Genomic DNA, 26,566 nt, shown 5'->3' with positions numbered 1-26,566 from the left:
CTCTCCCCCAGGGGTCCTCACTAGCCTGTCTCTCCCCCAGTGGTCCTCACTAGCCTGTCTCTCTCCCAGGGGTCCTCACTAGCCTGTCTCTCCCCCAGTGGTCCTCACTAGCCTGTCTCTCCCCCAGTGGTCCTCACTACCCTGTCTCTCTCCCAGGGGTCCTCACTAGCCTGTCTCTCCCCCAGTGGTCCTCACTAGCCTGTCTCTCCCCCAGTGGTCCTCACTAGCCTGTCTCTCTCCCCCAGTGGTCCTCACTACCCTGTCTCTCTCCCAGGGGTCCTCACTAGCCTGTCTCTCTCCCCCAGTGGTCCTCACTAGCCTGTCTCTCCCCCAGGGGTCCTCACTAGCCTGTCTCTCCCCCAGGGGTCCTCACTAGCCTGTCTCTCCCCCAGGGGTCGTCACTAGCCTGTCTCTCTCCCAGGGGTCCTCACTACCCTGTCTCTCTCCCAGGGGTTCTCACTAGCCTGTCTCTCCCCCAGGGGTCCTCACTAGCCTGTCTCTCCCCCAGGGGTCCTCACTAGACTGTCTCTCTCCCGCAGGGGTCCTCACTAGCCTGTCTCTCTCCCAGGGGTCCTCACTAGCCTGTCTGTCCCTCAGGGGTCCTCTCTAGCCTGTCTCTCTCCCAGGGGTCCTCACTAGCCTGTCTCTCTCCCCCAGGGGTCCTCACTAGCCTGTCTCTCCCCCGCAACTCGCTCTCGCACACGACAGCACATATATGACTTATTGCTTATAGTCAATATTTTGCTTATGAATTAGTACATATGTGGTATATTCCGGGTAATATTTTTTTTCAAGGCCCAAACTATTCCTCACGTACCAATTTACGTCTCACAGTACCCGTCCATCACCGTAGACAGCAGAATAGTCGTGATTGGTTCAATTATAATGAAAGTTATAGTTTGCCAATCACACATGTGTTGTGAAATTGACCTGCTATTGTCCATGCTCTTAGAATATTACGGATCAGCTACATCCTATTGAAGGGTCGTAGTTTTTGTGTTTTGAGAAATATTATTTGTTCTTAGTAAATTATAATATGCACTATAAATTATTACATAGAATAAGAGTGCTTTACCAATCAATAAGACGAGACAGACCAACATAAACTACTTGAGTCTGTAATTATCTCTTCACGTGATTTTCCCCAAGAAACTGATGGTGAGACTGTGCTGCCATCGTGATCAAAGTATTGCAGGATAAGTTAAGTTATTCGATCCATAAAAATGACATCAAAGCAGCTTATAGAGTGGGTACCAAATCATCTGGTACTAATAACAGGCGAATTCGCTTAAAATTAGATAGCTGCTCCCGCAAGACTGATCTTATCTCATCTGCAGTTGCTAGTAAATCCTCTGTTTATGTGAATGAATGTCTGACCAGGTGCAGGCAAAATCTCTTTTTTAAACTGCGAGGCTTATGCAAAAATTCCCCGACAATTAAACACTGTTTTGTGCGAGATGGTAAAATTATAGCTAGGAGGACTGACACTGGAAAAACCTATTCAATAACCACAGAAGCTCACCTTAATTCTTTCCTCAATGACTGTGGGATATCTGCTGTATAGCCTGAATTCAAATTATAATCTAATTTAACTACCTTTGTGTACTTTAGCTCTGCCTTTCCTTTCAAAAGGTTTTAACTTTAGTTAAAAAAAAAAGAAATAAAAAAAAAAGAAAAATATTGTCATCTTTATTATTGTCTTTTTTTTCTTTTTACTCCCATGTTCCATAGTACACTGGCTTTGCCTGTGTCCTCTAGTATTAACTTCATTATCTAGTGTCCTGAGTGTATCTCTATTTAAACTACCTCAGTTTGTTTTAGTGTAACTTTAGTATTCAACTATAGTGTACTTATAATAGTATAGTAAGCAAGCTTTTCATCTTATAGATTTCATAATTGTTTTTTTTTACTTGTTTGGTCATCTATTGTTATTAATTATTCTAGTTAATTTTTTACATTCCTAGTTCCCATTAAGTTTTTTTTTCCATTTTACTTTAAATTACCATTAAGTTTATTTTACTTTATAATTTTTAATCTACTTTTTTCTTTGTTTTCTATTTTGTAATTTGCCATTCTTGCCTTGTTTTCCTGCAAACAGCCTTTTTATGCAGACAAGTATAGACCCAGAACTAAACCTCTTATCCACTATCTATGACAATCATCACTTCAATGATCAAAATTGCAGATATTTTACAGCACATGATGTAAACAATGTATTAACAGATAATCACAATATCTCTGTAATCAACTTGAACGTTAGATCCCTAGGTAAACACTTCGATGATGTTAGTGCCTTGATTGAAACTATTGACAACAAATTCTCTTTTATTATACTTACTGAAACGTGGTTGAAAGAGGATACTACTCAACTCTTTAACATGCCTAACTACTCGGCAATTCACAACTGTCGTCAAATTCAGAGAGGTGGTGGTACTGCTCTTTACTACCACCAAGAACTAACATGCTTAAAAATAATTAGAACTAGAGACTGCTGTGGGGAGTATATCTTCGCCAGTTTCAGAGTCAAGGGTGCCGAGTCTGTCCTGTCTGTGGGTGCAGTTTATAGAATTCCTAACACTGATGTGTCTGAATTCAACTCAAACCTTAGAAATCTAATACTAGATAACAGATTGAACAAAAACCATCTAATTATCGCAGGGGACTTTAATATTGACCTCTGCGAGCCTGAACACCCTACTGCTGTTAGCTTCCTCAACTGTATGAATTCCTGCTTCCTCATACCCTTAATCACTAGACCAACTAGAATCACTGATAGTACTGCTACGACTCTAGATCACATCTGGACCAACATAACCTCTCCGCTTACTTCAGGTATAATCACCGATAGCACTACAGACCATTACCCCACATTTCTCTTAACTAACATTAGCAAACCACCTCTAGAGACAAGGGAGTTAAGCTTTAGGCTGCACAATGAAACTGCTATAAACAATTTTATAACTGCTGCTGATAATGTCAACTGGGAGTCCGAGTTAGGTAACATAGGGGACATCATCCTAGCAGTGCAATCTTTTCTTCAAACAACTCTTAGCCTTTATAACACCCACTGTCCTATGCTTACAAAACAAGTCACAAGCAAAAGACTTAACAATCCTTGGCTTACAAAGGGAATACTTAAATCCATTAACAAAAAACACGACCTTGAGAAGAAGTATAGGCTAGGAACAGTCTCCAAAGAATTCTCAAAGAATTACTCGTTATTGCTATCTAAAATAATTAGACGAGCCAAAACTAAATACTATGAAGATAAATTTACCCAAATAAAGAGCAACATTAAAAAAACTTGGAGCACAATTTCACAAATATTGGGATCAAAGAAGATTTTAAATAACAAACCAACACTCCCTTCCAATAACGCTGGTCAGCTTTCAGCCTCTGATTCTGCTATTGAGTTCAATAGGTTCTTCTCTTCCATTGGGTCATCCCTTGCAAATGATATTCCATCTTCCTGTACTGATGTTAAGGACTATCTTACAGGTAACTATCCACAGTCTCTGTACCTAAAGCCTACTAGTTCCACTGACGTCAATGAGATAATCCTTTCCCTTAAAACCAAGTCTAGTGCCCTCGAGGAGATACCAACTTTAATTTACAAAAAAGCCTCCAGATCTCTAGCCCCTGCTATTGCATTGCTCTTTAACAAGTCATTTGAACTCCAAACCTTTCCTGACATTCTAAAAAAAACAAGAGTAACCCCTGTCCACAAATGTGGTGATCTCACAGATGTTAACAACTACAGACCTATATCAATCCTGCCTAACTTGTCAAAAATATTCGAAAAACTAATCTACAAGCAGCTTTACTCTTATCTAGCCAAACACAACATGCTTAGCTCTTGTCAATATGGCTTCAGACCCAAAAAAAGCACTAACGATGCACTTATTAGTATGATTAACTTAATTCACGCAGCTCTTGATAAAAAGGAGTTTCCTGTTGGGTTATTTGTGGACCTGCGTAAGGCTTTTGACACTGTCAACCATCAAAACCTTCTTCTTAAATTACATCATTATGGAGTCAGAGGACACTCCCTGCAATACCTCAAATTTTATCTTACTGACAGGCTCCAGTATGTTTCTGTGAATAATACAATTTCTCCCACCCTACCCATCAACATTGGTGTTCCTCAGGGCAGCATACTTGGCCCTCTCCTTTTTCTCATCTACATTAATGACCTTCCAAATGCCTCCCAACACCTCAAACCAATTCTATTTGCTGACGACACAACCTTCATTTACTCCAGTCCTGACCCCCTTGCTCTAAATGCCACAATAAATACTGAGCTAGAGAAAGTCCGTCTTTGGCTAACCGCCAACAAACTCACCCTTAACATTGACAAAACGTTTTATATTCTGTTTGGCAATAAATCCTCTAATCAGATAAATCTCAAAATAAACAATACCCAAATTTGTAACAAATTAGATGGCAAATTCCTTGGCGTTCTCATCGACCACAAGCTGAATTTCCAGGGTCACATTCTAAATATATCAAAAAAGTTTCAAAAACTGTTGGCATTCTTTCTAAGATCAGATATTATGTACCCCGCCCTGCCCTGGTTACTCTCTATTACTCCCTCATCTATCCATACCTCAACTATGGTATTTGTGCTTGGGGTTCTACTACCCAAAATCATTTACGTCCTCTTATTACCCAACACAAAGCTGCTATTAGGACAATATCCAACTCTGGCCCCAGACATCACTCGGTAATCTTACTCAAATCTCTGAATATGTTAGATATTAAGTCACTGCACATTCTCTCTTGTGTATTATACATATATAAAACGCTGAACTGTAATGCCAATCCTGACCTCAAAAGCTTCATTGAAGGTTGTAACAGAACCCATGAGCACCACACCAGAAATAAATACTGTTTTGATATTCCTAGAGTACGACTTGATCAAACTAGAAATGCTCTACAAATCAAGGGACCCAGAATGTGGAATGACCTTCCCAACCATCTTAAAGACTCTACCTCTCTCAACCAGTTTAAGATAAAAACTAAACACTACCTAATAAATTCCCTGTAACCTACCTCACTCCTCTATTGTCAACCCATGTCTGTAATTTTTTTTTTTTTTTTTTTTTTTTTTTAATCAACACTGTTTGTCAACCTATTGTATTTGTGCTGCTTTTTCAGTCATGTTCCCCCTTTTTTTTTTATCTTTATTTGTATTTCTTCTCAACACTTTTTATTCTTTATGCTCAATTAGTATTAAGTTCTAGATATTAATGTTTTTCTTGCCCGAAACGCATTGCGTAATAGTGGCTTTAGGCATTGTATGTACTAGCTCTATCTATATATCAATCCATTAATGTAACATCACTTGTATGTATGTACCTTACCTGAATAAACATATTTATTTATATTTATTTATTTATTTATATTGACTTTAATCATTAAGTCATATATGTGCTGTCTTGTGTGAGAACGGGTTGTGTTCCTAGATGCAAACCCTGATCTGAAACTTTCCTTTGACAAATGTAATAGAACCCATTATTACCACACCAGAAATAAATATCTTTGATATCCCCAGAGTCAAACTAACTCTGTATAAGCACTCTATTGAAATAATGGGACATAGTCTATAGAACTCACTCCCTAACGAATTAAAAAGCTGTCCATCCTACCGCTTATTTAAAAGTAACACCAAAAGTACCTAATTTGATCTTCATAATTTTCTACCTAATACTTCACACTCGCACTGTATCGTGTGCTGCCCCAAAATGATTCTAAGCCTTATAACCTCACCGTTGTAATCACTGCCATTAACATATATCATTGTTATGTTGAACGCAAGTTTTACTACAATGTACCTAGAAATAATCCTCAAATTTTACTAAAATGTACCTACTAATTTTCTTAAAAATTTCTTACAATGTTCCTGTTAACTTTTCTCAATTTTACTACAATTTACCTACTTAAACACTTTCGCGTTCCGGGCAGGCGCGCGGTTGACATAGGGGTCATGTGCCTCGGCGTGCGGGTAAGCGCGCGGTGACACCCATTTGTGTATACTCGTTCCAGCTTTCTCGCCTTAATTCTCGTACTACGTCGCTCGTTTTGGTATCATTGTGTTCGCAATTAAATTTCCTACAGATGTGTATGAATATAATGTACAAAAGGCTGGAGTGCCTTCCCGCAGAAAAGCCTAAAGTTACCCGTGAACGAGCACCAATTTGTACACTGCAACCTAATGTGTATACTCGCTCAATTTGATAACATCAAATTTCGTGTTACGTCTTTCATTTTGGTATCAAATTGTTCGCAATAAAAAGGCACGCATTTTAAAACTAGTCCCAAGATAATAGGACAATAAATAGAATTTTAACAAATATTTTAATATTTTGACCAAAAGCCTATTTATAATTTTTTAAGAGTTCGGACATAAAGTTTCATGTTATATCTTTCATTTTGGTATCAAATTGTGTGCAATCTAAAGGCGCATATTTTAAAACCACTACCAGATTGATCTGATAAAATTTAAATTTTTAACAAATATTTTAATGAGTGATTCAGTGCTGCGTCGTTGGAACCTATTCAGTAGAAGATTGAGTGACAAGATAGTCAGTCAGTGGAACCCGAAAGTGTTTTAAAATTATCTGATTAAGGACCTGCCCAAAATGCTATGCGTGTTAGTGGCTTTACAAGAATGTAAAAACATCAATGTTATGTACTCTCATAAACCCATTGCACCTTCTTGTATATATATAAATAAATAAACTCCTGTGTATATAAATAAAATTAAAAAGTCAGTTTTGGGAAAGATCAGTAACCAAAGAAAATGCAAGGAGCAAGATGGCAGGGAAGCGAGCGAGTGACGTCATCACAACAAAAGCAAGCTGCTACACGAAGTGTAGACGACGACCCGTGAGATAACACTGCCGCTCCTCAACTGATAGCAATGTCGCCACTTAATCACCAACAACAAGATAACAACTCTGATAAGAACTGCAGCTACCATCATGAAGAAGATAACATTGACGCTCCTCACTGTCTTAGAGACGGTCTCCTGTGTCCACAATACCCGCTATATTGTCCCTCCCACAGTACTCTCAGGACACTTATGGCAGTGTAAGTGTGTGGTGAGGCCACACCACTGAAGACATTGAGGATATACCACGAGGGAGAGACAAAACTGTTGAAGGAAGGAGTCACTGGCTCCACCTGACCACCTTGTTCCTCGCACTCTCATCATCCTCAGTAAGTACTTGAGTACTTTCTGCTCCACCATTTTCTTACACCCCAACATGCAATTGTTGGGGGGTGGAAATAGGCCTATACAATTGTTGAGGGTGTGGACATGGGCCTAAGGAATTGTTGGGGTGAATTATATATTCAGGTTTGGATATAGGCCTATTGAATTGTTCGGTTGGGGACTGGCCTAGAGAATTGTTGAGGGTGTGGACGTGGGCCTATGAAATTGTTAGGGTGAATTATATGCCTATGACATTGTTGGGGTGTGAACATTAGCCTATATAATCTATATAAATAAAAATGGAAATGTTCATTTGTTAAAAATCGCTAATCTCCGAAAGTTCTTCACTGATTGCTTTGAAATTTTCACACAATGTTCAGTTTGCATATGAGCAGGGTATTTATATACATACTATATTGATATCACGTCTTTGACGGATTTTTTTTTTTAAACTGTTTTTCATGTGAGAAATCTTCTAAACCTCTTTACCGATTGCTTTGAAATTTTGATACAACGTGGCATTTGAATAGGCAGGTGTTTTTATATACCTACTATATACATGCCTCACCTGTGACAGGAAAGAACATGCTTATTTTGAAGAACAGTGCCATCTGTTGGATGTAGGAGCAATACACGCTGTAATCTCCCAAAGTTCTTCACCAATTGCTTTGAAATTCTGATACAACGTTCCATTCGAATATGCGCATGTTTTTATATACCGTTTATATAGATACCACACCTGTGACAGGTAAAATCATTCTTTTTTTCTTTTTTTGTAAGAAACAGCGCCATCTGTTGCACGTAAGAGCAGCACATGCTATACTAAACATGTTACAATTCCATTTCAATGTTTCCCATTGGAGTGACAAATTGAATTTTCATGGATTTCGATTTTAATTTTGATTTAATTATTTTTTGTGACATTGCATTGGAATTGAGCTGTGTTGTTTCCCATACCATTCATTTCGTGAGTGTAAGTATAGATGCCACACCTGTGACAGGTAAAAACATTTTTTTTAAACAGCGCCATCTATTGAATGTAAGAGCAATCGAAGCTATACTAAATATGTTTCCAATTCAATGTTTCCGATTTCATTGATAAATTGAATTTTCATAGTTTTCGATTTATTTTCATTTTGACTTAATTATTCTGTGTGACATTGCTTTGAAATTAAGCTGTGTTGTTTACCATACCGTTAATTTCATGAGAATAGTTTATTTTTTTTTTATTTTTCATTGTTTTTCTTTTCATTTGTTAACTGTTTATCTTATATTTCAGTGAAGGGAACATCATACCATTTGATGTTCCCAATTTTCTGATGGGAACATCAGATCATTTGAGAATGCAACGGACGAGGGAAGAAGGGAATGGTAGGGAGGACAAGGGTACAGTGGAATGGGGAACTGATAGGAGGAGGACGGGGATGCTGGAGTGCGGAATGGTGGGGAGGACAAAGGGACCGGGGAGGGAGGAATAGTGGGGAGGCCCGGGTAAACGGGAAAAGGTTACTGTGGCTCAGCAACGCACATGTGTTGCTGAGCCACAGTAACGCGTGGCCGGGTACAGCTAGTGTGTGTGTGTATATATATATATATATATATATATATATATATATATATATATATATATATATATATATATATATATATATATATATATGTATATATATATATATATATATATATATATATATACATATATATATATATATATATATATATATATATATATATATATATATATATATATATATATATATATATATATATATATATATATATATATATGCAATGTAATAACAACAAAAACACTTATTTTCCTATGAATACAGGTATAATAATTGTATCACTAATATGCAGACACACAACATGTTGTTGTATACAAATGGTCCCCACACACAAATGGTCTTATTTAAATGTATTAATTTACACACTGTTGTTGTCAGATTGCTGGTAATAATAACATTGTGCTGAGAATTAGTAATGTGTGTAGTATCTTGTGACTCCTTTTGTTTCGTCTCCTGGCCCAGTCTGCTGCTGGCCCAGTCTGCTGGCACAGTCTGCTGCTTGTACAGTCTGCTGGCACAGTTTGCTGGCACAGTCTGCTGCTTGCACAGTCTGCTGGCACAGTCTGCTGCTTGCACAGTCTGCTGGCACAGTTTGCTGGCACAGTCTGCTGGCACAGTCTGCTGCTTGCACAGTCTGCTGGCACAGTTTGCTGGCACAGTCTGTTGCTACAATCTGCTGGGACAGTCTGCTGGCACAGTTTGCTGGTACAGTCTGCTGGCGCTGTCTGCTGGCACAGTCTGCTGGTACACTATGCTGGCACAGTCTGCTGGTACACTATGCTGGCAGTCTGCTGGTACACTATGCTGGCACAGTCTGCTGGTACACTATGCTGGCACAGTCTGCTGGTACACTATGCTGGCACAGTCTGCTGGTACATTAAGCTGGCATAGTTTGCTGTCACAGTCTGCTGGCACAGTCTGCTGCCACAGTCTACTGACACAGTCTGCTGGCATAGTTTGCTGTCACAGTCTGCTTGCACAGTCTGCTGGTACATTATGCTGGCACAGTCTGCTAGTACAGTCTGCTGGCACAGTCTGCTGGCACAATCTGCTGGCAAAGTCTGCTAGTACAGTCTGCTGGCACCGTCTGCTGGCACCGTCTGCTGGCACAGTCTGCTGGCACAGTTTGCTGACACAGTCTGCTGGAACAGTCTGCTGGCACATTCTACTCGCACAGTATGCTGGCAGAGTCTGCTGGTACAGTTTGCTAGCACAGTCTGCTGGTACATTATGCTGGCACAGTCTGTTGGAACAGTCTGCTGGTACATTATGCTGGCACAGTCTGCTGGAACAGTCTGCTGGTACATTATGCTGGCACAGTCTGCTGGAACAGTCTGCTGGTACATTATGCTGGCACAGTCTGCTGGTACAGTCTGCTGGCACAGCCTGCTGGAACAGTCTGCTGGTACATTATGCTGGCACAGTCTGCTGGCACAGTTTGCTGGTACAGTCTGCTGGCACAGTCTGCTGGTACAGTCTGCTGGCACAGTCTGCTGGCACAGTTTGCTGGTACAGCCTGCTGGCACAGTCTGCTGGTACAGTCTGCTGGCACAGCCTGCTGCTGGCACAGTCTGCTGGCACAGTCTGCTGGCACAGTCTGCTGGCACAGCCTGCTGCTGGTACAGTCTGCTGGCACAGTCTGCTGGTACAGTCTGCTGGCACAGCCTGCTGCTGGCACAGTCTGCTGGCACAGCCTGCTGGTAGTCTGCTGGTACAGTCTGCTGGCACAGCCTGCTGGTAGTCTGCTGGTACAGTCTGCTGGCACAGCCTGCTGGTAGTCTGCTGGTACAGTCTGCTGGTACAGTCTGCTGGCACAGCCTGCTGCTGGCACAGCCTGCTGGTAGTCTGCTGGCACAGTCTGCTGGCACAGCCTGCTGGTAGTCTGCTGGTACAGTCTGCTGGCACAGTCTGCTGGCACAGTCTGCTGGCACAGCCTGCTGCTGTCACAGGTAGTGTGTGTGGTAGACTGTCTTTACCACACCCACCACAACAGCTTGGTGGTTCATAATCGTGGAAGTCAATATTCATAGTTGTATAAAAATTGTGTATGCAGTATAATAACACCAAAAATAACAGGTTGTATTTTTCCAAGTAAATAATATAGATGCATATTATTAACATGAATATATATGAGGATTCCGATGTTCTACATATTTTACCATATAAATTACTCAAGACACACACTATTGAATAACTTTAGTGCAAAAAATGAGAAAAACTTATCAGAAATATTGAAAAAATATGTAAAAAACTAGGATCGGGAAGGTTTTGCTTCTTCCCATATTCTTGGAATGTCTGTCATCTTCCGGTCCCTTCTGGGGCTTGACGGTCCTTCTCCAAGCTTCTCGTTTTTCGGCCCTGTTTCTTTCTTTCGTGTTTGTCTCTTATCTCCGTGCACTGTCCTGCGCTGCACAGGGTTGCCAGATTGGGGTCCTTGGAGCCCAGTTGGGCTCTTTGTAGCCCAAATGGAATGCTGTGCTATGTTTCTTCTCGGTCCTTTCCTGCTCTTTTCAACTATGGTTAGCGGCTGCCCTGTGTACTCTCATATGGGATTCGGTTGTTAACAACACTATTTTGTCTATTTTTGTAGTCATTTCGTGGTTTCTTTCTTTAGCTCGCGACTTCTGGCACCCCACTTCTGGCATCCCTGCTGCGCATGCGCCGTGGTTGTTTGTTTTGATACGGGCAGTGGTTGCGTGAGCTGGGATTTTGTGTCCCTTTTCTCTCCGATGCTTCGGCTCTCGTTCCTCTCCATTCTCCAGTCCGTGCCCCGTAGTTCCTGCGGGTGTTCTGGATTGCTGCTATTGGGAGGACGCTGGGTTTTCCCTGCATATGGGTGTCGGGCTCTTCCTTCGCCTCTACCCCTGTTCTTCTCCTGCATGTGCGGTTTTGCCTTCTTCCACTGGCGGTGCTCCCGGAATTTTCTCGGCTATGTTGTGTCGTGACACGTTCGTGCCTACGTTCTGTAGGTGAGTTCATGCGGTCTGGCTTCTCTTCGGCCAGGTGCTGGTTAGTGATTTTTTGATACGAATATACGAACATCGGAACACAGGTGACTGCAGCAGGCCTAATAGGCCATACGAGGCAGCTCCTATTTATACCCATCCAGTCCCACTCTTGTGCATGTCCAGCCCATGTTTGAGTTCAGATAGGGGGCCCTACTTCCACCACTTTTCGAGGTACAATGGTGGGGGTTATATGTTATGGGGGTAAGTGTTCCTGTCTGGATGTTCTGTGGTGACATTTTGCAGCAGTTTTCATGTTGTGGATGTGTGTTGGGGATTGGGTATGGATTTTTGTTTGGCCCTTCTGTGCTTCTTCCTGGGGCCTTAATTGTTCTTCTGGTTTAATTGTTGCAAGGGGGGTCATGGCCCCGTTTTTCATGGTCTTATCTGGGTCACTCTTTCCTTGCACGTCTTGCAGTGCCTAGCTTAGACCTTCCATATACATTGGATTTTCTGTACGGTACTTACCTAGTTGTACTTCCCTAGTTGTGTTGCAGGAGTTGGGCTCTGGCTTTTTGGTCCCGCTTCTCACCTGTCATTTGCTCATGTGCAGGTTCCTGGGCCTGCTTGACTCTATCATATCTGCGCTTGAAGCTGTGTGTGGTGTCATCCTTTACCACATCGCTTCCTCATGCGTTCCGCTTGTCTACTACTGACACTGCAATACTTCTTTCCCATGTCTCTTTGGCTCGTTTGGGTTATCCTTCCACCAGTGTCCCTTGGTGCGTGTGCCCCTGGGGTCCCGTAGTCGGTCTTTCTCTTCCTTATAGCTTCCTTTGGGAATCGTCGATGTGGGTGATCATATCCTCGTAGCTCATACTCTTTGGTTCGGGTACTGGTCTGTTGGCGTACCTTTGCACCTTTTTTTCCTTTTCGTCTTGTGTTGGGACGTGTCAGACACCTGTGTTGTTGGCGTGGCTTGTTGGGACATGACCAGCGGCTCTGTGTGTTGTTGGTCGTGTCCCTTTCATTCCTGTTTTGCTCCTTGTCTTCTTCGTTCCTCATCTTCCTTCAATGCTCATGTCCCTGGCCGTTGGTGCTGGGGCTTTTCTTCTGATCTTGTGTTTTTCCGTTTTCTCCTCTTATCCTACACATGGTTGTGTTTTGTTTGTGCCTTTTGGCTCTCCTATTGCCTCCTATTTCGGTTCCTGGTTACCTGATTTACCCAGCCTGTTGGCGTTTTCACGTTCTCTCGGTTTCCCTTCTCTAGTTTTGCAAGTCGGAACTGTCGTCTCCGATCTCCTGGCGGGCTCGCGGGAGTTGGGGTGTCTTCTGTATGGCGGATGTTCCATCTCCTTTGTCAGCTTGGGTTTCTGGCTTAGCTGGCTCCGTGGTGGCACCCAAGATCTTTCCGCAGCTCCGCATCTTACTAGGCTCAATTGGCCCATGGCGGGGCCGGTTCGGTTCTGCCTCGAGTCTCTCAACTTCTGTTGGTGGTCGGGTGGCTTCATTGATGGTGTCCCAGCTGCATGCTTCTTCTTGGCGGTAGTGTGGGGTTTTTGGCGGCCCTTCCTTTTCCTTCTGTCCCTTCTTCGGTAGCTGCATTTGTTGGCGTGGCCTTGTCCTTTTCTTGTGGAAGTTTAGGGCCGTCATCTTGCCCCATACTGTCGCCTCGTATCGTGAAGCGCTGGCGGAGCCACTTCGGCTTGCTTTCGGTTTTGATGTTACCTCTATGCCGTTTCGCAAGCTGTCTCATGCATTGTTTCACCTCCGGCCTGCTCCTGCTCTTGCGCAGCCTGAGCCGTCCTGGTCATTGGACAGAGTGCTATTTTCTTTCTTCTCCTCAGTTTGTTGTGGCCCCTTCAGTTCAGGATTGTTCTATAAGGCTCCTTATCTGTTGGCAGTGGCCTCTGGCTGTCGGGTTGGGCAGCTTCATGCTCTCCTCCGGCGCAGGGGTTTCTGCTCTTTCAGTCTTCATGATGGTTTTGTTCGTCTGCAGCTGTCTCCTTTTCTGGTGAAGATTGAAACTGCTGCTTTCTGGAGGGGTCCCTGGGTTGTTGATGCTTCATTGGTTGGGCCGGGGGTGCATCATGTTTTGTGTTCGGTGGTGGCTCTTTGCCGTTACTTGCGCGCCTCGGCCTCTGTGTCTGGGGACACGCTTTGGGTTGATCCGGTTTCCCTTTCTTCCCTGTTCGCGGGTGTGGGTCTCCCAGGTCGTCCGCAGAGTTCTTACGACTAGCTAGCCTGCGGTCTATCCCCATGCCCATGATGTTTGTACATTCACTGCGCTTGCTGCCGTCTTTGGCACCATGGGCTCACATTCGGGCACGGGGCTTTTGGCGGTCGTACAGGGTCCTGGCTGCTCGTTACCTCGTGCACGTCCCTGGGCCTAGTCGGGCCTGTGTCGTTTAGGTCGGTGGTTGCAGCAAGTTGTCTCGACTTCGAGTTGTGGAGTGAGCAACGACCGCCTCCCGGGTAAGTCCTTACGCTCTTCCTCTGTGGGTAGTTAGCTCCGGGGAGCCGAAGGGGGTCCCCTCAGAAAACCAGCGTTGAATGTAATGAAACGCCATTTTCTGGGTGAGACCCGGAGGCTGCCCGGCATCCCTCCCTCACCCCGGTCGGCGTTTTTTTCGTGTGTTTTGACATCCAGCCTCAGAACTGACGGGTCGATAGCCGGCGTGAGGGGTCTGGGGCTCCCCCCTCCCGGGGACGGGGAAGCTGTGTAACAGCGGTGCGGCGACGTGTGACGTCATGATCGTTTGTTCGTTTCTTTGTGGGGAGTTCTATCCACTTGTTCGGCTTTTGGTAGCAATAATTTCGACAGGATAGGGGTTTGTTTTGGGATGTTTACCTTTCTAGGTGCCTGACCCGGTCGATGGCAGACATAGAATGCTTCCAACCACACGGGGGTTTCTGTAGGGCATTGCTCCCCTTGCCTCTCTGAGGGGGCCAGGTTCTGGCCGTGGTCCCCAGTAGGGCCCACAGAACTCCATACACATGACTGATACCAATGTCTGACATTAGCATGTCAGCCTAGTAAGCTCCGGGGAGCCTCCGGGTATCACCCAGAAAATGGCGTTTCATTACATTCATCGCTGTTTTTATTGGGGGGGGGGGGGTGGAACGGATTAATTAAACTTACATTATTTCTTATGGGAAAATTTGTTTTGTTGCCGAATTTTTGGTTGACGCCGAGTCTCTGGGAATGGATTACGATCGTAAACGCAGATACCACTGTATTTGAATTATTCATGTAGTAAACATTATATTCCACAATATGCCATGTTTAATACTATAGAACATTTTATTTAGTGTACAAAGGGACTTATGGCAAGCAGGTGTTTTTTGTGTATGTTAATTATGTTATGTATGTTATTATGTTAGTGTGTATGTAAATTGTCAGATAGTTTGTTCCTCGCCCGGCCCTAGTTACTCTGTATTATTATAATTATATTAATAATTATATTATTATAATAATAGTTATAATACGACTTGTTGTAATTAATAATTATTACTCTTCCTTCTGGTGGGTCATGAAGGAAGGTAGCCTCGGGTGTAAGGTGGCGGTGATGAACCCATAGGTATAGGGCTGGACATCCTCCACCCGGGGCTCAGGGAGCCCTGCTTCAGGAGGCTGGGGTCGTTCTTGCCCCTTGCTGGGCTGGTTCTTCTCCGACCCCGGCGGTCTCCGGGTCTGGAGTCCCTGTGCCCTCTTTTACCAACCTCGAGGTTAACTCCGGAGTTGGAGCCTCTCGTTCTGACAGTTCCTGCGACGGCGCTGGAACCAATCGTATTGGCGTTTGCCTTTCCATTGGAGACTTTCGGCGCCTGCTGCTTGGATAACAGTTTCTCCAGCATATCAACCTACCCTGGCTTTGTGCCCTGGAGAGGCCACTCCAGACCGACAAGCAGAGCACAACTCAATAGTCTCCTGAGACTGATGGATGCCTACTATTATGTAAATTATGTTGTGTAAATGATGTAAATTATGAATGAATGAATGGTGACATAAAATGTTTCAAACATTTTCATTAATCAAAGAGTTGCTATATTCTGTTTTCTAGTTTATTCTTTATATGCTTTTGTCTTTCATATTTGTTTTATTATACATTTAAATAGATGTTTATACACTCATAAATACACATTTACACCAGTAAATTACATTTTTAAATGTTAAATTTGTCGTTGTTTAACATTTAAAAGATTTGGTATATCCAACTTTCTGATATGAAGGAAATGTTTGAAATTATATGGAGAGAGAGAGAATGTATGAGAGTCACTCCAGGAATATTCAAGCTAACGTATGTTAGCGTATTATTGGTAGGTAAAATGCATTTGAATTTCCAAGTGGTCAATGAATCACATTACAAGAGTCTTCTCTATACTTTATTTGTTAGGTTTATTCTATTTAAATTTGTGATTTCAATATGTAAATTGTGGTGTTTTTCCGTCTACTGTAGAGTTAGCCACATTTTCTCATTGCAGAATCCTATATATTTTCTCATAAGATATTTAATTATGAATACCTGAATGTCTTATAATAAATAACTTACACTGGATACCTAACTTGTGATCGCGCTTTCCTCCGTTAATTACACCTCTGCCTCTTGCACACTATTACGTGGGTTCTCAATGGTTAAAATAATCTGGCATTATTATGAGTGTTTTCATATGGAAAGATCAGAAACCTTTCATTCAGTGAGTGTGGCCTGAGTAGGCTTGGCTGATTTATATAAAGTATTTCCAGACAAGAGGTTTAATTATATAAGTGTATGTATGCCTTGTTTTGGACTTGAAATGAAGTATTAGAATAGTTGTAAGCAAGGCAAGTTATTAGTGCTAAAAAATATGTAAAAATGACCTGAATATGCTTGATAGAGGTCATATATCCTGGATAATATATTATATATACTGTATGAACTCGATTATCCAGACTATATGGGAAGGACCCCTATCAGGTTAAGCCCGACATCCGGATTAGCCGAGTTTTACCGGAGAAGAAAAAAATTAACATTCACAATCTTTATGTATCACAGCCAACGTAATTTGAATTTCCACACACACTATAATTAGTGTGTGGTGCTGGGTGGGTGGTGAGCTGGGTGGGTAGCTGCCTGGCAGGAAGGTGGGCAGGGCAAGTGGGCGGGCAGATGGGTGGGTGAGTGGGTGGGCTGGATGACTGGCAGGAAAGTGGGCTGGATGAACGGATGGCAGGAAGAAGGGTTTGATGGTGCACAGGTGGGTGGATGAGCAGGTTTGCAGGTGGGTGGACACCCACTCCAGCCTCCCTGCTTGCTCACCCACCCATAGCCTGACTCCCTCCCTCCCTCCCTGCCAGACAGGGTCCCTCCTTGCCCTCCTTACTCCTGCCCACCCTCCTTACTCCTGCCCACCCTCCTTACTCCTGCCCACCCTCCTTACTCCTGCCTACCCTCCTTACTCCTGCCCACCCTCCTTACTCCTGCTCACCTTCATTACTCCTGCCCACCCTCCTTACTCCTGCCCACCCTCCTTACTCCTGCCCACCCTCCTTACTCCTGCCCACCCTCCTTACTCCTGCCCACCCTCCTTACTCCTGCCCACCCTCCTTACTCCTGCTCACCTTCATTACTCCTGCCCACCCTCCTTACTCCTGCCCACCCTCCTTACTCCTGCCCACCCTCCTTACTCCTGCCCGCCCTCCTTACTCCTGCCCACCCTCCTTACTCCTGCCCACCCTCCTTACTTTTGCTCAAAGCACAATACCTAAAAAAATTATTTAATTTTTCTAAATATTTACTATGTTTTGGTGGGAAAAATTTAGTCATAGAAACCTTAAATTTGTTTTATTTTGCCTTAATAGGTAATACTGCTTCCAGTCTCTGCTCGGCTACCCAGGACGATAGCCAACACAACTCTTGCCCATTAATTATGGTAAGGACAATTTTATTCTTACTGTACTACCAGTGTGTGTGTTTATCATGTTGATGTCAATATCCAGTGATTGTCAGTGTATTAATCAAGATATTTTCATTAACTAGTGTATTAATGTTGGTGTTGTCATTTACCAGTGATGGCGAGTGTATTAATTATATTGTCATTACCCAGTGATGGTGAGTGTATTAACCCTCTGAAATGCAAATAGTGCATAATTTTGCTCAATAAGGGGTGTGCATAAGACCTTAACCACTGCACTGCGCCAAACGACAAATGCCATTCGCCAATTACTGCGCCAACTGACAAAAGTATTTTTTATTTCTTCGTATACGGTCGAAGCGCGCTTGCGGTAGGTTGGGTACAAAATGGACTCTTAGGACCTACAGTGAGAGGCAACCATCTTGGAAAAAATTCCCAGAATGTCGTAGGGCTGCTGGCTGGGTAAGTACTGAGTGAGCAACAATGGGTGGCACATGTGTCTCTGGCTCCCAAACACCTGTCCAACGCGGTGTTGACTTGGGTACAAGATGGATTCCTGACTTGTTTGCCAGATTGAAAAAAATTCCCAGCATTCCCCACAGTCATGGGCAGGCTCATATTCAAGGTAGCAACCATGTCGTATTCATCCATATCGAGCTCCCAGCCCTAGTCGGCCATGTTTTTAAGAAAACTTCATCTGATGTTGGAATACAAGGCATATTGCTTGAAGATGAGCATGCCAATGATTTTGATAACCCAAATCTGGAAAAAGACCTAACACAGGTGTCTGCTACTAGTGATATGGATATTGAAGTGAACGATGTGGAGAGTGTGTACACAGCTCTCACAGCCCTGCCATGCCGGACTAGGTCATCACCATCAGTGGAACAACACAAATGAATTTTTGTATATTCCACTGAACATTTAGTGCCAAATGCAATTCACTTGGACCATACGGGAATTCGTTAGAGCGGAGTCTGTTAGAGTGATGATGCACTGTATGTGAAAAGAAAAAAATGCAAGAGTAGAGAAGTGATTGTAAATATTATTCAGCAGATATGTAAGTAATAACATTTAGCAGATACTGTACTGATATAAGTAATAAAATTTACCAGATATAAAAGTAAAAATAATAAAGAACAGAAGAGTGGGAAATTAGATAATTAATCAAATTAAGATTTCTAGAGTAAACGAATTGAGATTCAAATAATTAATCAAATGAAATACAAATAATTAGCTAAGTTAAGAATTAGATTAATATTGTAATACATGAATATTATATGGTAATAATACAAGATGGGCAAGGATATGCAATATAAACGGGCAAAAAAAAAGAGAACAAAGTGATAATTAGACAATTAGATTAAGATTATGAATAAATAAATGAATTCAGATTCAAAATAAATAATAAAAAAGGAAACATAATTAATCAAATTAAAAATTCAGTAATCTCTTAAGATTGTAATACAGTAATATCATATGGTAATAAGACAAGTTGGATAAGGGTATGCAATAGAAACAAACACATATGGGCTGGAAACACTGATGTACTTAAAGCTTAAGAATCCATTAACAATACTGGAATATTAGACAACAAACAAGACTAGTAGCTAATATTAATGGGCAGATATATAAGTGAGAAATTAAATTATTAATTTTTAATTCATAAAGTAATGAATTAAAGATTCAGATAATTTGACAAATTAAGAGTTCAAGGTTTATAACATTTTGGGAAATTGAAGTGTTAGTATCAACAGATAAATGGGTAAGTTGCAAATATTGTAAACTAAGAATCTGATAACTAGACAAATTAAGCATTCAAAAAATTATTACATTTTATAAAATTGAAGTCATTGTAGTAATAGTTATAAGAGGGTAAATTACATGAAATTGAGGCCAATAATATAAAAAAGAGCATTTATTAATTAATATAGAAATATAAAAAAACCAAAATTTAAATATGGTTAGGCTAGGTAAGGCTTGGTCACTCATGTGTTAGTTTCAGCAATGACATTGGAAGTTTGCTGGTTTCCAGTTATGTCACAATCAACAAAGAAAGCCAGTAATTGTTGGACATTTTTTATTTCATGTATTTTTCCTCTTCTTTCTTAGCAATGATCGTTCCATTCCTGGTGTAGCACTGCTTGATAAAATTTGGGTTTTGTTTGCGAATATGATGCATTCTGTAGAGGAGGATCAACGCTGCTTGGGTAGGCACTCATTAACCCCTTAAACCGCGGAATACATACATATACAATGGGAGTAACTTTCCCAAACACCACGCAATACATACATGTACAATTAAGGGTCTAGCGCACAATTTTATATGCCCCGCGAGGGACAGGAGCAGCTATAGTCCAGCCACGGCTGATAGTAAACAAACGCCGCCTAGAAAAAAAATGGTGGGTAACATATCCTCATGTGAGAGATTCAGTTCTGAGTGAGCCACCAAGGCTGGCACACGCAGCATGAGCTCACAGCACTACTGTTCAGCTTGTGACCACAGCATCGCCTGAAAATGTCAAAATATATATATATATATATGTACATGGTATTATTTAGCGGTGATAGTTTTACAGAAGACCTCCTGACTGTGATAAAAATGACCATGATTCTGATAATAGCAGGATTGTGGTGATAATTAGCGCTGTGGTGGGAGGAGTAATCTTGGTGGGGAGGGAGGTAGCGTTGTCTGCTGACTCAGTGTGGCCACCTTTTACTGTCTGCTCTCACCATACCAGCTTAGTGGTTTGCTATGGTGAACACAAATGTAGATACTTATATATAACGTGTGTATAGAGTGTAATAACAGCAATAGGAGTGTGTTGGTAGCAGCCATTTGGTGAGGTAGGTGGTGTCACCTGCATGACAAGTCACGTTGTGTACTGGTGGCCACTTTGGTTTTTGGGCACCATTCCAGCTTATTTGTACAGTTATGGTGAATAAAACATGTAGATTCTTATATATAATGTGTGTGTGTATATAGTGTAATAACGCCACAAACAGTATTGTTAGAGGAGAATTATTAGTGCGTCCGGCCCTTGAACCATTGCGAGAGGCAGCCACCAGCTGATTGTGTGTGTGTTGCTACGTCTCTTATTGCCTGAACTCACGATACCAGCTTAGATGTACAGTTATGGTGAACAACACATGTAGATACTTATATATAATGTCTGTATATAGTGAATAAAAGCAAAAACATTATGGTGAGAGGAGAATGTTGGCGAGTGAGAAGGTGAGGGAGTCGCGGCCAGTGGCTGGGTGGCTGTTGTATGGCGGCCACTCCATGCTCCTTTTTGACTTGCCATACTAACTTAGTGGGTCGTTATGGTGGCCTGGGCCTGGGAGTTCTCTGGGACCCGTCCCAGAGAACACGACCCCTGTTCTCCCTTGACATAGTCTCCCTCTACCCAAGCATCCCCCAACGGGAGGCAGCGAGATTGGTCTCGACGTACTTCGACGACCATAAACACCTCATACGCCAGCCCCTCAGAGACGCAGGAGTTTGGAGGCCCCATCAAGGGCTCTCCTGGAGGAAGCGATTCTGCATGTCATGAGGGATACAATTCTATCCTTCGATTCAGCAGCGTACAGACAAGTAAAGGGAACGGCAATTGGAGCATCAAGTAGTGTGGCTATAGCGGAAATCTTTGTTCACGTGGCCTTTGAGCACCAGAGAGCACTCCGCCCAGATAAACCAGACGTGTACTTCCGTTATATTGATGATATTTTCGGTATAATGACTGGACAAGACACACTCCTCCAGTCTTTCTACGCCTGGACAAATACAGCCCACGAAAATCTGAAGTTCACCTTGGAGCAGAGTAAAACAGAGATAAACTTCCTGGATACGACAGTGTTCATTGGCAGTGAGGACAGGCTCCTTCACACGAAGGCCTACTACAAGCCCACGAACCTGCACACGTATCTACGATACGACTCCAGTCACCCCTCCTCCTTGAAGAACTCCCTACCCTACTCCTTAGGTCTACGTTTGAAGAGGATAAACAGCCTTGAAGACACACTTGCTACTCAGCTTCTAGACCTCTGGGACATGTTCTCAGCCAGAGGATACCCAGAACGAGTAATAGCTACGGCTAAAAACAAACTAGACCTGAAGACGAGGTCAGAGCTCCTCATACAGGCCCCCACTCCAGACCCTCAGTCGAGATGGATCCTCCCATCGCTGTATTTTAACGGCCTAGCAAGCCCTCTCCATAATGCCCTGACTGACATCTGGAACTGGCTGAGAAACACCTATGGGGACCACCCTTCTTGGCCTAGGTTTGCCCAAACACCTCCAATGCTGGCCTGGAGACGAGGAAAGTCACTTAAGGATCATCTAGTACATTCTTGCCTCCACAGGACACACTGCCTTTAACCGAACCTGACACAGACCGATGGTACAAGAGAATACCCCTGGTTCCCTGGGTTGGGGCCACGGGGTTGAGAGGGCCCCCACAACACAATGCCTAGAGCGGTATGGCGCGCAGCGTTTTTGCCGCGTAAGCGTAAAAACAAAAATGTGTATACTCTTTTTACTCTCCTGACCTTAGTTCTCGAGCTACGTATTTCATTTTGGTACCAACGTGTTCGCAATAAAATTCTCTAGAAGAACATCAGTAAAAAAAGTCACGAAACGTATAGGGATACCAGCACCAAATAAATAACTACGAAGATGACTCGCCGTGAGCGCCCAACAGCAACAAAATGTTTTTACTCTTGGGATTGTTATCACCTCCACACTTGTCCTACAGCGTTAATTTTGATATCAATGGACTCGCAATGAAATTCCCAACACGGTGATATGAATATAAGCGTAGAATAATGATCGCGGCCCATTCGCAAGAGTGTGGGAAGTGGTGAAATTGTTACCCGGTATCGGTGGCGGGACGACACATGTGCGATACAGCGTTTTGAAAGTTTATACTTATTTCACTGTCCTGACATTATTATTCTATGTACGTCATTCATTTTTGTGTCAATGTGTTCGCAATAGAATGTTCTATGAGCCCGTAGGTAAAAAAGATCAACAAAGCGTAAGATAGAATAGCGCCAAATATAAAACAACGCTTGAACATATCAGTGAGCGTCAAACACACACGAAATGTTTTTACTTTTGTTATGTTTGTCAAGTTTATACTTGTTGCACACAGTTATTTTTGGTTGTACATTGATCGGAATAAAATTCCCTAAACAGACATATGCATATAATACATGATATGGGGGAAGCATTACCAGTATAAACGGCTAAAGTTACCCACCTGCAACCCGTTTGGGACACTCATGCAGACACGCTACGTACACCCAAAAAAAAATCTATGAAGGTTCGAGTCTACTTATGGCAGTTTATGTGATACAGTGTTCATTCTGGTATCAAAATACTCGTTTCAGTTTGTAGTTCATGCGATTTTTAGAATCAACTGAATCGCTGGAGGTTCAACATTTGAGTCAGAGTCAGAGTCATCTGACAAAACCGTCTCGTCAAATGGCAGTGTGCCAGACATCTCTGGTTCTGATTCGGTTGCTGCTTCAGCTTGAGGTGTTGAAGTGAACAAGGGCCGCCTCACACCAGATGGTCCAGGAGTTTGCATGGCGTCAGCATAGGCAGGACCTGTGTCATCAATTATGTCTGGAGCATGCCGCAAGTGTTGAGATACTGTTGCTGTTTGAGGCCAATCTTCCGGGTCCCAGCACAATAGGGCCCAATTTGCCACCTCGTGGAACTGTATCAATGTTAGCTTTTTTTGATCAGTTGTGTTGTATTTGTACAAAACAAAGGCATTATGCAAAGCCATTTGCAGGAAATAAAACGTTATCTTTTAGGTCCACTTGTGAGTTTTCCTGGTAAAATGGTAATACCATTTGATCGAAGTGGTCCACACCTTTCATGAACTTATTGTACCATGCAGCCTAGTGGTGAGAAAGAGAGCCTCATGGCGCGCAGTTTGAAACAAACCCAAAGTAAATCGGATTAAAATTGAATTTTATACAAATATTTTTTTCAGGACATCATTTTATGTCCACATCGCGGAAGCGGGTAGGCGGATCAGGACTCCGGGCGGAGTCCTGACCCGCACAAAGTGTTAAGAAACAAATTTCCCCATTTAAATTAAAGGAAATAAATTTAATCCGTTCCATTCCTAAAAACATCCATACTTGTATGACATTTTATAATGTAAATATGATACTGCAAATGTAATTATAAATGTTTTGTTGTACTGTTTTCATGTTTACCTTATGAAGAGTCGTTGCTAGCTTGAGGGAGACGATGGGGAGGGGTTATGGTGTGGAAGGAGAATCCACCTCTGAGTCAGGTGGGCTCTCACTTCTTGGGAATTTCACCCCCACTGGGACTGGGTTGTGGTTCACTGTTACTGGCTCCTCTTTTCTCTACTTTTGCAAAGAACATATTTATTGACAATTACTTTTGTCTCTGTTTTAGGATGTTCCTAAAATGAGACAGCAAATTGTCATTAAACATGTTCACACACCGGGTTGTCATTGCTTTATCAGGGCAGCTTTTCCAAGAATGCGGTTACCTTTTCAAACATTCCCAACACTTCACTGATCTCACTGGAAGAGGCAGCATCCTCCCTTACCTCCTCATCTCCTTACTAATGGTGCAAATTGTTGATGAGGACCTGCCATACTCCCTTGTGAGATCAGTCACACAGACACCACGCTCATGCTTTGCTATAATTTCCTTCTTCAAATCCATAGTAATTGTGTGTTTCTTCCTCTTGACAACACTATCTTTAACAAGCAGCTTCTTTGGCAACATCGTGCGTTACAAATTGTAGTCACAAAACCACAAAAAAAACAAAGAAAAGCGCAAATAAATGCAGAGGGATGCTTGTCGTGTGCGATACAACAACAACTCTGGCGTCGGAGGCGTCCGAGAATTTGCGAGAACCCGCGAGACGTTAGGAAGCACCATGTGGTTTTGCTCGTTAATAGAGGTGAAGTTTGTCAATAGAGACAAATTTGCTGCGAGTGCTTCACTCGTTACTCAAAATGCTCGTTGATAGAGCCGCTCGTTAATCGAGGTACCACTGTACTTATACTTATAAGTACAACATTAACATCAGTAATAAAGATGATGGCAAGTTTCTTGGCCTATTCCTAGACAAGAGACTCAACTTCAGCACCCACATTCAACACATAACTAAGAAAGTCTCTAAGACAGTTGGTATACTCTCCAAAATCAGATATTATGTTCCTAACTCTGCTCTCCTCTCACTATATTATGCACTAATTTACCCCTATCTTAATTATGGTATCTGTGCATGGGGGTCTACCACTGCAAACCACCTTAAGCCCATCATCACACAGCAAAAATCTGCTATCAGAATGATAACTAACTCAGCTTTCAGACAACACTCAGCTCCCTTGTTTAAATCCCTAAACTTGCTAAATATTAACTCCCTCCACACATTCTCTTGTGTCAACTACATTTACAAAACCCTGTTCTTAAATGCAAATCATGCTCTGAAACTCTCCCTGGACAGATGTAATAGGACCCATTATCACCACACCAGAAATAAATATCTCTTTGATATCCCCAGGGTCAAACTTAATCTGTGTAAACACTCTATGCAAATTAAGGGACCTAGTTTATGGAACTCACTCCCTAGTGAATTGAAAAACTGTAAAACTTTTGCCTTATTTAAAAGCAAAACCAAAAAGTACCTAACTTCATCTTCTTAGTTTTCCTACACTGAGCTTTAAATTTGCTCTGTACCTAGTGTTACCCAATCTCCTAATTTTTATGTAATATCAAACAACCTTATCATTGTGTTCATTGCTGTCTTCTTTTATGTGCTAGCCATATGCTGTATTGTGACTACCAATTTTTGTCAACTACCATTCAAGCTGTCATTGCAACCAATCTTATATTGTTTCTGCTGTATTATGCCTACCAATTTTTTTGTCAACTACCATTCAAGCTGTCATTGCAATCAATCTTAGCTACCTATGTGCTTTAATATACTGTACCTACAATTTTCTCTCATCTTTTTTTTCATTTCATGTAATCTGTTATCATTTTTTGTCTATAATTTTGCAAGTATTTACCTCCTTAAAATTTTCTTAGATTAAGGACCTGCCCGAAACGCTGCGCGTGCTAGTGGCTTTGCAAGACTGTAATTACCATATTTGTATCCTCACATTCCTTATGTACATTCTTGTATATGCATAAATAAATAAATAAATAAATTATACTGTGAATATAGTGTAATAACAGCAAAACTATTTTTTATTGTTTCATGAACATAATAATTGAATCACTGATATGCACACCATAATTTTGAGTATAATGATGGTTCACACATTTTATTATATAAATATATCACTACACTTTATTGAATAGTATTACTGCAAAGAAACTAAGAAAAAATCAATCAAAGACACTGAAATAATTAGGTAATAATATCTTTGTGGCAACTCCTGCCTGACAGCTCGGGCATAGCAGACTGCCTCGGACACTTGCTCTGTCAATGCCTGTTTTTTTGCCAGACTTTCCCGCCCTATTGCGGCCAAAATAAGTCACCTGTGATTTTTTTTTTAATTTTTCCGTGATCAGGGAACACAAATGAACACTTTTATACGATGAAAGAATTTTTTTGGATTTTTTTGTTGTTGTGCCTGGTGGTATTGCAGGCCAAAAAGCCCCTAGCAGTTAAAGGGTTATTGTATAGAATGTTTTTTTTATTTGCAGTTTATTGAATGAGATCTTATCATTGGGATAAGCGAGTTTAGTGAGCATCTCTTTGGCTATGGTGATTGTTTTTATCTTTTATGATAGACTTTTAATAGTATCATTAAAGTTTCTCTCTCATACGGAGCATACCTGGAGAGGGTTTCGGCAGTTCTTCTACTCCCCAAGCCCGACTTGGGGCGGCCAGGCTCGACTTCTGATAACTTGGTCTAACAGGCCGTTG

At 42.0% G+C, this 26,566-nt stretch overlaps 1 protein-coding gene across 3 annotated transcripts in view; it reads left to right on the top strand.

The window, feature by feature from the left end:
- The window catches only part of LOC138372105 (peptidyl-prolyl cis-trans isomerase-like), a 461,493-nt gene that overhangs the window by 385,658 nt on the left and 49,269 nt on the right, over positions 1-26,566 (top strand). The window contains exons 1-2 of one of the 3 annotated variants that reach the window (XM_069337385.1): positions 7,007-7,221; positions 17,572-17,642. The exons of the other annotated variants lie outside the window; for them this stretch is intronic. The gene's annotated coding sequence lies outside the window, so the exon portion shown is untranslated. Of the gene's footprint in view, positions 1-7,006; positions 7,222-17,571; positions 17,643-26,566 lie in introns of those variants that run through there. 3 annotated transcript variants of the gene reach the window in all.

The sequence above is a fragment of the Procambarus clarkii genome, chromosome 37 (assembly GCF_040958095.1).
Source record: "Procambarus clarkii isolate CNS0578487 chromosome 37, FALCON_Pclarkii_2.0, whole genome shotgun sequence".
Taxonomy (NCBI): domain Eukaryota; kingdom Metazoa; phylum Arthropoda; class Malacostraca; order Decapoda; family Cambaridae; genus Procambarus; species Procambarus clarkii.
This window is presented reverse-complemented; position numbering and strand designations above follow the sequence as displayed.